The following is a 9,853-nucleotide window of genomic DNA, read 5'->3' as shown; positions in this document are numbered from 1 at the left end:
ACTTCTTGCACATTATTTAACTGTACATTTGATCTTTTATATATATAGTTATATATATATTTATATTTGGTTCTTAATTATATGTTGTTTGTATATATGCAGTTTGTAACAAAAATAATTTCCCCCTGGGATTATTAAAGTATTTCTGATTCTGATTCATTCATTCCCTTTAATGAAACCCAACTCAAAGATAAATTGTTGTTTTGAGTGAACTTCATTTGTGCAGTATTTTAATTATAATTCCAATTTGTTCCATTGACTCATTTTCTTTAAGTTGACTTTATATTTTAGGATTATTTTGTTTATTTTAGTTTATGAATCATAATCCGCCCACATATGCATCCATATAATTCTTAATGATGATGAAGTATAAAGTTTTGATTTCAGTCACATAAAAAAATCTGATAAATTCTGTTAAAACATTTTAAATAAGTTTGGAGAAATGCTGCATATGAGTGTAATATACGTATTAGTTTTAAATTAAATAATTGAATTAATTAATTAATTAATTGACAGGCTTTACAAGAGAGTTTGTGTTGAAATAAAGTTAAATTTGTTCATTTTTTGTGAAGGTAAATACATTTTTGTTGCAGATGCTGGTTTGACTATATGGGGACTCCTGGTTTGATCGAGGAGGAGCTGGGAATCGAAACCAGCATCCCTACGAGTTCCTACTGAGCTACAGCTGCTTGCCTGTATACTCAGTGGTGGAAAGAACACTTAGTTTACTCAGTGATGGAAAAGAGCTCCCTGAAGGAAAAAGGTTGGGAACCAGAGCTATAAATAACAGATAAACTCTGATGCTCAATCGTTGCTATAGCAACAAACAAGTTTTACAGTTCATTGTGCTCATAAGGAGCGGGGTTATTGACAGGTCGATTGACAGCGAGATAGACCGATAAGACTGTGAGCATGCTTTGTGTTTTAGTCACTTTATTTTCACTGAATAAATGAATTTCTGAACATTTCTGTCAGTGCTCCTCATTACCATAATTAGCATACTCTGATAATTAGTGTAACCTCATAATTATCATATTACACAACGTCCTGGGTTGTGGTAAATGTCATGTCCCTGTGTGTGTAACATTATATTTAAAGTGTGACCTGTTACATAACACACATACAGCACATGTTCGGACTCCCAACATTCCCATCATGCCCCGGGAGAAAAGAAACACTTTGGGTTTTTAGTCTTGTTATTTTAAAGATTTCAGCACGAAGGACAATATGAACTTCTACTGCAGATGTTACAAGAAAAATAGCAAGAAGGTCAAAGGTCACCAAATCCAGACTACTGCCAGAAGCGTCAATTCGAAGAAGAGCACCGGGCTTTGAAGCCAATATGACATAGTGGCCAACCTGTGTAATTGCAGCAATGGCGTAAGTTTTCCCCTAAGTTTACATTGTGAAAGAAGCGGCTAAAAAGTGATAAGATACATCTTGTGGAGCGTCACAACCTGAATTACTCATTTTTCTATCAGAATTTGATCCATTCGGTTACGATACATTAGCCTGTTAGCATTGTCATTGTGAGCGTGTCTCTCCATTAGGGAACTCTGTAAATGACATTGGTAATCAGTGAGGCCATGGATGTCTGTAACACATTGGCCCTCACAAACACTACGCTCCGGCGGCATCAGAAAAGACAAACAAACTACTCTTTATTGATTATCAGTAAACTCTAAAACGCCATTAAGAATACCTGAAAATAACTAAAACATGACTCCCTGTCAGTGTTGGATAGATACTGGAGGACAGAAGACGTACAGCACTAGACGTGATAAAAACACTGATTTTGCCTTCATGTGGATGTTGACTAACCCTCAAACAACCGTATAAACTTTTAGCAGTTTAGTCCTCATAAAGTTTTCGGACCCCACTATAGTGGACTGCCTGTGTTTGGACCCCACGAATGCAGTAAAACAAGCGCTCACACACACTCATACAGAGTTATTAGTGCTATCACAGATCTGCAGCTCTAGATCTGCTGCGCACACTCCAAACCTCCCTTGTAGACCTACAGCAACATAGATCAGAGGCTCATTACTGCGCCGCTGCCAGGGCCCGATCAATCGCAGGTTATCGATCGGTTTCACACTGTGGCCCTCAGAAGTCCTCCACCGAGGAGAGACGGCAGCTGGTTTCTCCTGTTATGGATCTGTGGTGGAGTTCTCACTCCATTACAGGCCGGGAGGAGAGGATGGATGTACGGTCACGTAGATCAGCAAAAACCCTGACCTGTTCATCACATGACCCTCTCTCTCTCTCTCTCTCTCTCTCTCTCTCTCCCCCCACTTTACCTCACTCTCCCTCCATCAGTCTGGAGTCCAGAACTGAATCTGGTTCATTTCCAGCTCGTCCACATTAAAAAGCAGAGAGAAAGATGAATTCATTGCCAATCTTATGGAAGGTAAATGGAATATGTCTTTTTTAATACTCCCCTCACACACACATTTATGTCGTGGGTCCCTCTGTCGGTGCAGCAGTCAGTGGTTCGGTGCCTTGCTTCAGGGCATGTCGGTAGTGAAACTGGACTCCGCAGGTACAACATCAGGACACATCTGGTTGCAGCTCACAGCAGAAACCAGAAGAGACCAAAAGTTTTGGTACCAGGCTGTAAACATTTTTATATGAGGCCTAATGGAGACTCACTGATGGAGCCTCTAGTGGACGTTACAGGAACTGCAGTTTTTCTTACTTTGTGCTACAAACTGGAGGTGGTGGAAGAAGTATTCAGTAAAAGTATTAATACCACAGTGGAGAAATACAAGTAAAAGTACAAACAAAAGTGAGCCGGCTAACCTTAGCTTAGCTTAGCTTAGCTACAGTTAACTAGTTGGCCCTGCCTCGCATTAATAACGTAAGCGAGCAATCAAGCCTGCCAGCTGCAATCTGTAAGTATTTGGACTCTGTGTTGTGGTGGGTGTCGGCCGTTTGTAAACGTTAGCAGACTCCATTTATAAGCAAACGTTAGCTAGTGTTGCCCACTGTTGACACTGTAGGGAAGCGGAGAGAGAGAAGGCACTCGTTCACACACTGATTCACACTGAGTATGGTACGTGAGTAAATATACTGAGGCAATGAACTCTGCAGCACATTTTTGTGTGTGAAAGCTTTAACATCCAATCACTGCGGCAGGAAGTAATCACCTGACATTGAGGGTTCAGACTCATTAATCCTCTCAGGGCTGATTGTAGTCAAGTAGATAAGAACTCCTGTAAAAACACTGTATAATGAGAGTTTCTGAGACGGCTGCTGATGGTCTGGAAGATAAAAAACAAAGTCATTATGAGATAAAATTGTTCTTCTGGTCTACAGATTGGTCTTTTTGTAAATGGTACTCACTTACTTTTCTCTATTTTATTCATTATATGTTAACATATACAGTAATTACAAGTTCCATGATTAGTGTACTTGAGAGATTCTCTCTTTAAAGTCTCTTAAATATGGAACTCTTATTTTCACGTTATTATATTCTAAAAAATCAATATCTCACATTATTTGTTCTCTTTTTTATTATCTTCATAAATTGCCTAGCTTAGCATAAACACTGGTATCAGGGAGAAACAGACCTACTGTATCTCACTCGTTTAATTAGGATCAAGTGACATCATTCATTGGTTTGTGGAGAGCCATTTTTAAGCCTCGAGTCTGGCATTATGACGGTTGCCATGTTGGTTTTTTTGGAGCCAGAAGTGATCATATTTGAATAAAAACTTGAAACTAGTCCATAAACTCATCAGTTCACTGAGCTAATAAATCAAGTGAGACGTCAGCTCATTTCTCCATAAGACTCAACAGTATAGCCCCTGCTGGCTGTTAGACAGAATGCAGGTTTAAAACATTTAAATTTCACAATCCCCAAATCCAACACTAAAACCATTCACAGTTTCTCCCTCACTGTCGACACCTCCACCCTGTCTCCATCCCTTCACAGTCGCAACCTCGGAGTCATCTTTGACAATGACCTCTCCTTTGAACACCACATAAACCAAATCACCAGAACTGCCTTTTTTCACCTCAAAAACATCGCCCGACTCCGCCCATCACTCTCCTTCTCTGCTGCTGAAACCCTCATCCGCGCCTTCATCACCTCCAGAATTGATTATTGCAACAGCATCCTCTACGGCACACCATCCAAAACCTTAAATAAACTCCAGTACATCCAGAACTCTGCTGCTTGTCTGCTCACCCACACCCGCACCCGTGACCACATTTCCCTGTCCTCCAGAACCTCCACTGGCTCCTGGTCCCACAACAAATTCAATTCAAAATCCTCCTCCTCACACACGAAGCCCTCCATAACGAGGCCCCCTCCTACCTCACTGACCTGCTCCATCGCCACAATACATCCCATAGCCTCCGCTCATCTGATGCAAACTTCGTGACTCCACCACCCAGGACCAAGCACCGAACCTGGGGCGACAGAGCATGCTCTGTAGCTGCCCGCTCCCTCTGGAACTCTCTCCCCAAACACATCCGTGACTGCACCGACCTTCCAGCATTCAAATCATTGAGAAAAACTCACCTTTTTAAAATTGCTTTTAATGTTTAGCTTAGTCCGATGTGTTTTTAGTGTTTTTACTATTTTATGTTGTTTTTGCTGCTTTTATGTTGTTTTTATGTAAAGTGTCTTTGAGTATCCAGAAAAGCGCTTACAAATCAAATGTATTATTATTATTATTATTATTATTATTATTATTATTATTAACCCAGAAGCTGTGTCGACTATTTTTACCACCAGACATGTGACAACAGTTTTGGAGTTTTACTGCACAAAAGAAAGAAAGAAGTACAACTTCCATGAAGCTGTGTAGTGACGCATCAAACCAAAAAAGTTAATCAAATTTCCCAGATCCGATAACTTCCTTCCCTTCAGTAACTTGGTAAATTAAATGATCGAATCGTGTCTCTTTCAGACTTTACATATGTTATCGGAACAAACGGATCAAATTGGCTTCAAAGTGCGGCGCTCTTCCTGGGGAGCGCAACATCGGCCATTTTGTGCTTTAATACGTCAGCAGGCAGGAAATAAACCAGGAAGCTTTACAGCATCAAACAATGTCATCCTTTCTGTAACTCAGTATTCCGCTCCATCTCTCCTCTTTCACTCTGTTCCCCCTCCATCCCTCCATCCCTCTCTATTAAAACATTAACAGTGTGAGCCATGCGTTGAGATGCTCTATAATTCCATCCAGGCTGTTTTATAAGGCCGCCTGCTACTCTCGCTCTCAGGCTCATATACATCCTGTTCCTAAGAGGAAATGGCTGCTTCCCCTCTTGTTCTTATAAATAATGTCGATGGTAAAGTGCTCTGCAGCAGCGCAAACTCTCTACAGCCAGAGTATACAGGCCGGGCAGTAAAGTTGGTCTCCTATACACTTGTTTGTGTCTCACGTGTTTAATGTAAAAGTGAAGGGAGGACGGGACTGTAACCCCTTTTTACTCATTACATACTGACATATACAGGAATTATCAATGCTATAAAGGGGGATTTGTTGTTGTGTGTTAAAAGGTGCAGTGTGGGACTTTTACATATAAATGGATTGAGCTGATCATCTCCAGGTTTTTAAATCTGGTGTCAACCAGCAATACAGCGTTTTAAACCAAAAATGAAGAATCTACTCACCACTGGAAGAGTCCATCCAGAAAGTGATCAGTCATTCTTCCAACTGGCAACAACCCAAAAAGTCCATATTTCATAGTTCACCCGTTCTACAGAATCTGATTATTCTACATCTCCATCCTTTCTACTCCGTGGACCCATCCAGCACCGGCAGGACTATGAGAGGAAACTCTGGATGGTCGGAGAATCTCTAAACCCGCCTGTTAGACGTCTGTCACTTGGGTTTAATCTCGTTGGCCAATCATTGGAGTATTTTTGTTTGCTTCTTTGGATGCCAAAGTTGAGTTTTCCATCATATTAGTTTTGGTTCTTGGAGAGGAACAAACCAGCCCACGTTTCCACCAGTTTTAAACCATTGTAATTTGGCCGGATGCACCATGAACAGCCAGCGCTGCACAACACACAAGGACCTGTAGAATATGATACGCATTTTGGTTCCCATGGAAAACCTGCTATTTCTTGGTTCCAGTTGGGAACCAACTTTTCAGGTTCAGAACCAATTTGTTTTTGTTTAAAACGCTCCTAACAGTTCAGAACTAGGGGCCTGAACTGGACCAGAGTCTGTTCCATGTTGGTGGAAAAAGTCAGTGTTTTTCTACCAAATTAGTTCTGGTTCTTGAAATGGTTCCTTTTAACATTCTCAACAGATGATGCACCCTAGTGCTTCAACAACTAAAGAACTGGCTCTCGGCCAGGAAAACCGGTTCCAGTCCAGCACCAAGAAGTTTGCTGGTCTAGAACCAAGAACTGCTTACAACAGCTTGGGGCGGCTTGTGGGCAGCCAGCTGTGTATTTATTAGCTGTTCCAAACATAACATTAAGCTAGGAACTAACATTACCCAAGCAAGCACAGCTACTAATTTCCGTGTTTTCTTCGTAACCGTTACATTTGAGTTCAGTAACATTGATGTAAAATATTTCAGCTGTTAGTGGCAGATTCTGTCAGAAAGAGTTGCTCATAGTCTAAAAACAGCTCTTACAATGACACAGTGTTAAATTTAGATGTGTGGTGCATTATTTATGTGTTTATGGGACAAAACATGATAAACGTCTACTTAAGCACTGAAAATAAGTATAATATTATAAATATTACCATCAATTGTGGTGAAAACTGGGACATTTTAGTCTTTTACAGATATTTGTCGGGAGTCAGGACACCCAGCTTGAAACACTGAAGCCTGTTTCAAAGCAACTAATCAAAGCACTAAAACTGAGAGTTGAGTTTAATTTCTGTTGAAAAGAATGTATTGTTCAACTCTGTTTTCCAGCTGTCCATCACCAGAAACTCCCTGTGAGGTAATTTCAGCTTGTTAATGGATGAATGAAAGATTTCCCCTGAGAAACGAACGATTAATTGTTCAATTGAAAGGTGTTTTTTTTTTTTTTTTTTAATCAGACCACCTGAAGGAAAGTGTGGATTATCTGGAGTGGAGACACAAACAGACTGCATGTTTCCCTGGCAGCCGCTCTCTGAGCGAGCTCCAGCAGATTATGTTTCCCCTCACATATATTGCTTCTGGAGGGGCTGCAATAGGTTTATGATTTCACTCCCAGTTTATTTGCACAGTGATAAAACACAGGAGCAAAGCAATAAAAGCAGCATGATGAAAAACAATGATAACAAAGTGAACAAAGAGAAACAAATGAGCAGATCGGACTGCAGCCGAGAAAAGAGGAGGGGGGGAATACACAGAGCGAGGAGGAAGAGGAGTGGGGGGATGAAGATAAAATGGAAAAGAAGTGGAGAGAATTTATCAATAAAAGTCGACCACAATGCTGTTAATTTTTTAAAACATCACACATTCTAAACCCAGACTGACAAAACCATTAAAGGAGTTTTTTTTCTTATTTTATCAAATTAAATAAATCACATTCGCACACAAATCATCCATCAGATTCACATCGATTTCCTTCCAGCCTTCTTTTAAAAATCTACTTTTAGAGACTTGAAACTGTCACGACTCCTGATGACTCCGTATGTGAAAGCAGACAGACACTCACCCTCTCTCTCTCTCTGCTCACCTGCTCGTCAGCTCCAATCAAACGCACCTGTCTGCCATCGGGTCTGCACCTGTACCAGATTCCCCGAGCTTCCACCAATGTAAAGTGTTAGTTTACCTTTGGTTCTCGAACAGATCTCAGTATATTAGCATGGTATCATTTCTACCAGCTGTTTCTGAATAAACTGAAGCTTCAGATCTCTCGTCTGCATTCGAAAGCACTGAAATAAAACAATAAAATCTCTTCACACCTTCAGGCCCGTTTACACCAGTTTCTCATATTCAGGTTAAATCTAGATATGATTTAATACTTTAATTTACATTTACATCACAGAGGACCTGTCATTGATCTACCCACAATCACTGATACCCGGAAGGCGTCTGTGCACTAGAGCTGCAATGATCAATTGATTGTCAATTATTAAATTAATCACCAACTATTTTCAAAATCAATTAATCATTTTGAGTCATTTCTTAAGAAAAAATATCAACAATTTCTGAACATTCTCTGGTTTCTTTAGTCTTCTCTGATTGAATATCTATCAATCAAACACTGATCACACAGTCAATTAATCGAGAAAATAATCGACAGATGGATCCATAATGAAACATTTTCACCGCGTCCATGTTCACTAGTTGTTTGTCTGCTTGGTTTTATAAAAAGAAACATCTCCAATGAAGCGAGTGTTCCTGAATAATTCACAGGCAACAAAGGAGTTTTAACTGCATTACCACATGATGTAAGTTTAACCAAACTTACGTAACAGCCTGCAGCAGGTTTAAAGACGTCCTCAGAGGGAGAACCTCGATCTATTATCTATCTATTATCTATCCACAAAGCCTCTGTGCGATCAGTACAGATCCAATCAATGAAATCAATATTTACTGGAACACTCTGTGATCAAATTTATCTCAAAGTGAAATTTCCAGAAATACACTTTAGATATAAAGAGGGAGAGAAAGAGAGAACAAATGGAGGGATACTCCCTAGAAAGAAACAGAGAGTAACTGAGAGCAGACGGGGAGGTGAGGAAGGTGAGGAGAGGGGGAGGAGAGGGAAGAGGGTTAGGAGAGGGAGGAGAGAGGGCAAAGAGGGGGAGGAGGAGTAAGGGAGAAGAGGGAGGTAAAAGCCTGGGTTGTGTTTTGCTGCCTGGAGAATCCATTTAAAGGTTGGCCTCTCCCTGCTGAAAACTAATGGAGCTGAAGGAGAGGATGAGGAGGTGAGGAGGCCTTTCACAATAAAAGCCTTCATCCTCAGTTCAGTGTCAGAGATGTACAGTGTCCAAACACTGAATAAAGCAGTTCCACTTTAAAAATTAAAAGAGGGGCTGCGAGCCGAGCTGCTGCTAACGTTAGCTCAGCTTATTTCTCTGATAACTTAAAATCCAGACGTCTGATGACTAAAATCCTTCATCCATTCAATCCTTCAAGTTTTTCTGCACTTTACCCAACATAAACACAGTTTTCATTCAATAAAAACCTTCAAGGCTCCATACAGTTTAACACCACTGCTGCTTTACTACAGTGCAGAGCTGTTTGACTCATTCACTGCAGTTCACACTTTCCCATTCACACCTTTTGAACTCACACTTTATGTCTCCATTCACAGACAGGTAGGAGTATAGAGTCGTATAGAGAGAGTGCTGGAGAGCAGTATGGTCGCAGCTTATGGCAGATTCCTGACTCACTCTCTATTTCTGATGTTTCCAAAGGCTCTTTGAACAGGAGATAATAGATCAGAGCTGGAGAGCTGCAGGGTGAAGACACCATCATCCTCTCTCTCTCTCACACACACACACACACACACACACACACACACACACACTCTGCATCCACATGGCAGCAGTGTGTGAGTGTGTGTGTGGGCGGCAGCGGGGTGAAGATACACCACCATACTCGAGAAGCAACGAGTGGGAGGTACACACACAAACTCACACACACTCACACACACACAGTTTGGGTTTTTCACACTTCATCTCTCTTCATGGTGGAAACAGACTGTAAAACTCTCCTCCGTGACCGTTAACAACGACACATCCAACGTTCCCGGCGCACAGCGGGGCGATTAGAGCCGAGAACCCAGAGAAGAGGGCAACGTTGGCGTTGCCACGGCGACGGTATTAACAGCAACCGCTCTCATCGGCGGCAGAATAAAATCTGTTTAATGTCAGATATCACGGCAAAGACACAGCATCGCACTTAACTCACCCGAGTGTTGTCATGGTGA

At 41.1% G+C, this 9,853-nt stretch overlaps 1 protein-coding gene across 1 annotated transcript in view; it reads right to left on the bottom strand.

Annotated features, from left to right (window-relative positions):
* The window catches only part of kcnd1 (potassium voltage-gated channel, Shal-related subfamily, member 1), a 69,982-nt gene that overhangs the window by 35,775 nt on the left and 24,354 nt on the right, over positions 1–9,853 (bottom strand). The gene's annotated exons all lie outside the window — the stretch shown is intronic.

This window comes from Dicentrarchus labrax, unplaced genomic scaffold (assembly GCF_905237075.1).
Source record: "Dicentrarchus labrax unplaced genomic scaffold, dlabrax2021, whole genome shotgun sequence".
Lineage (NCBI taxonomy): Eukaryota > Metazoa > Chordata > Actinopteri > Moronidae > Dicentrarchus > Dicentrarchus labrax.
This window is presented reverse-complemented; position numbering and strand designations above follow the sequence as displayed.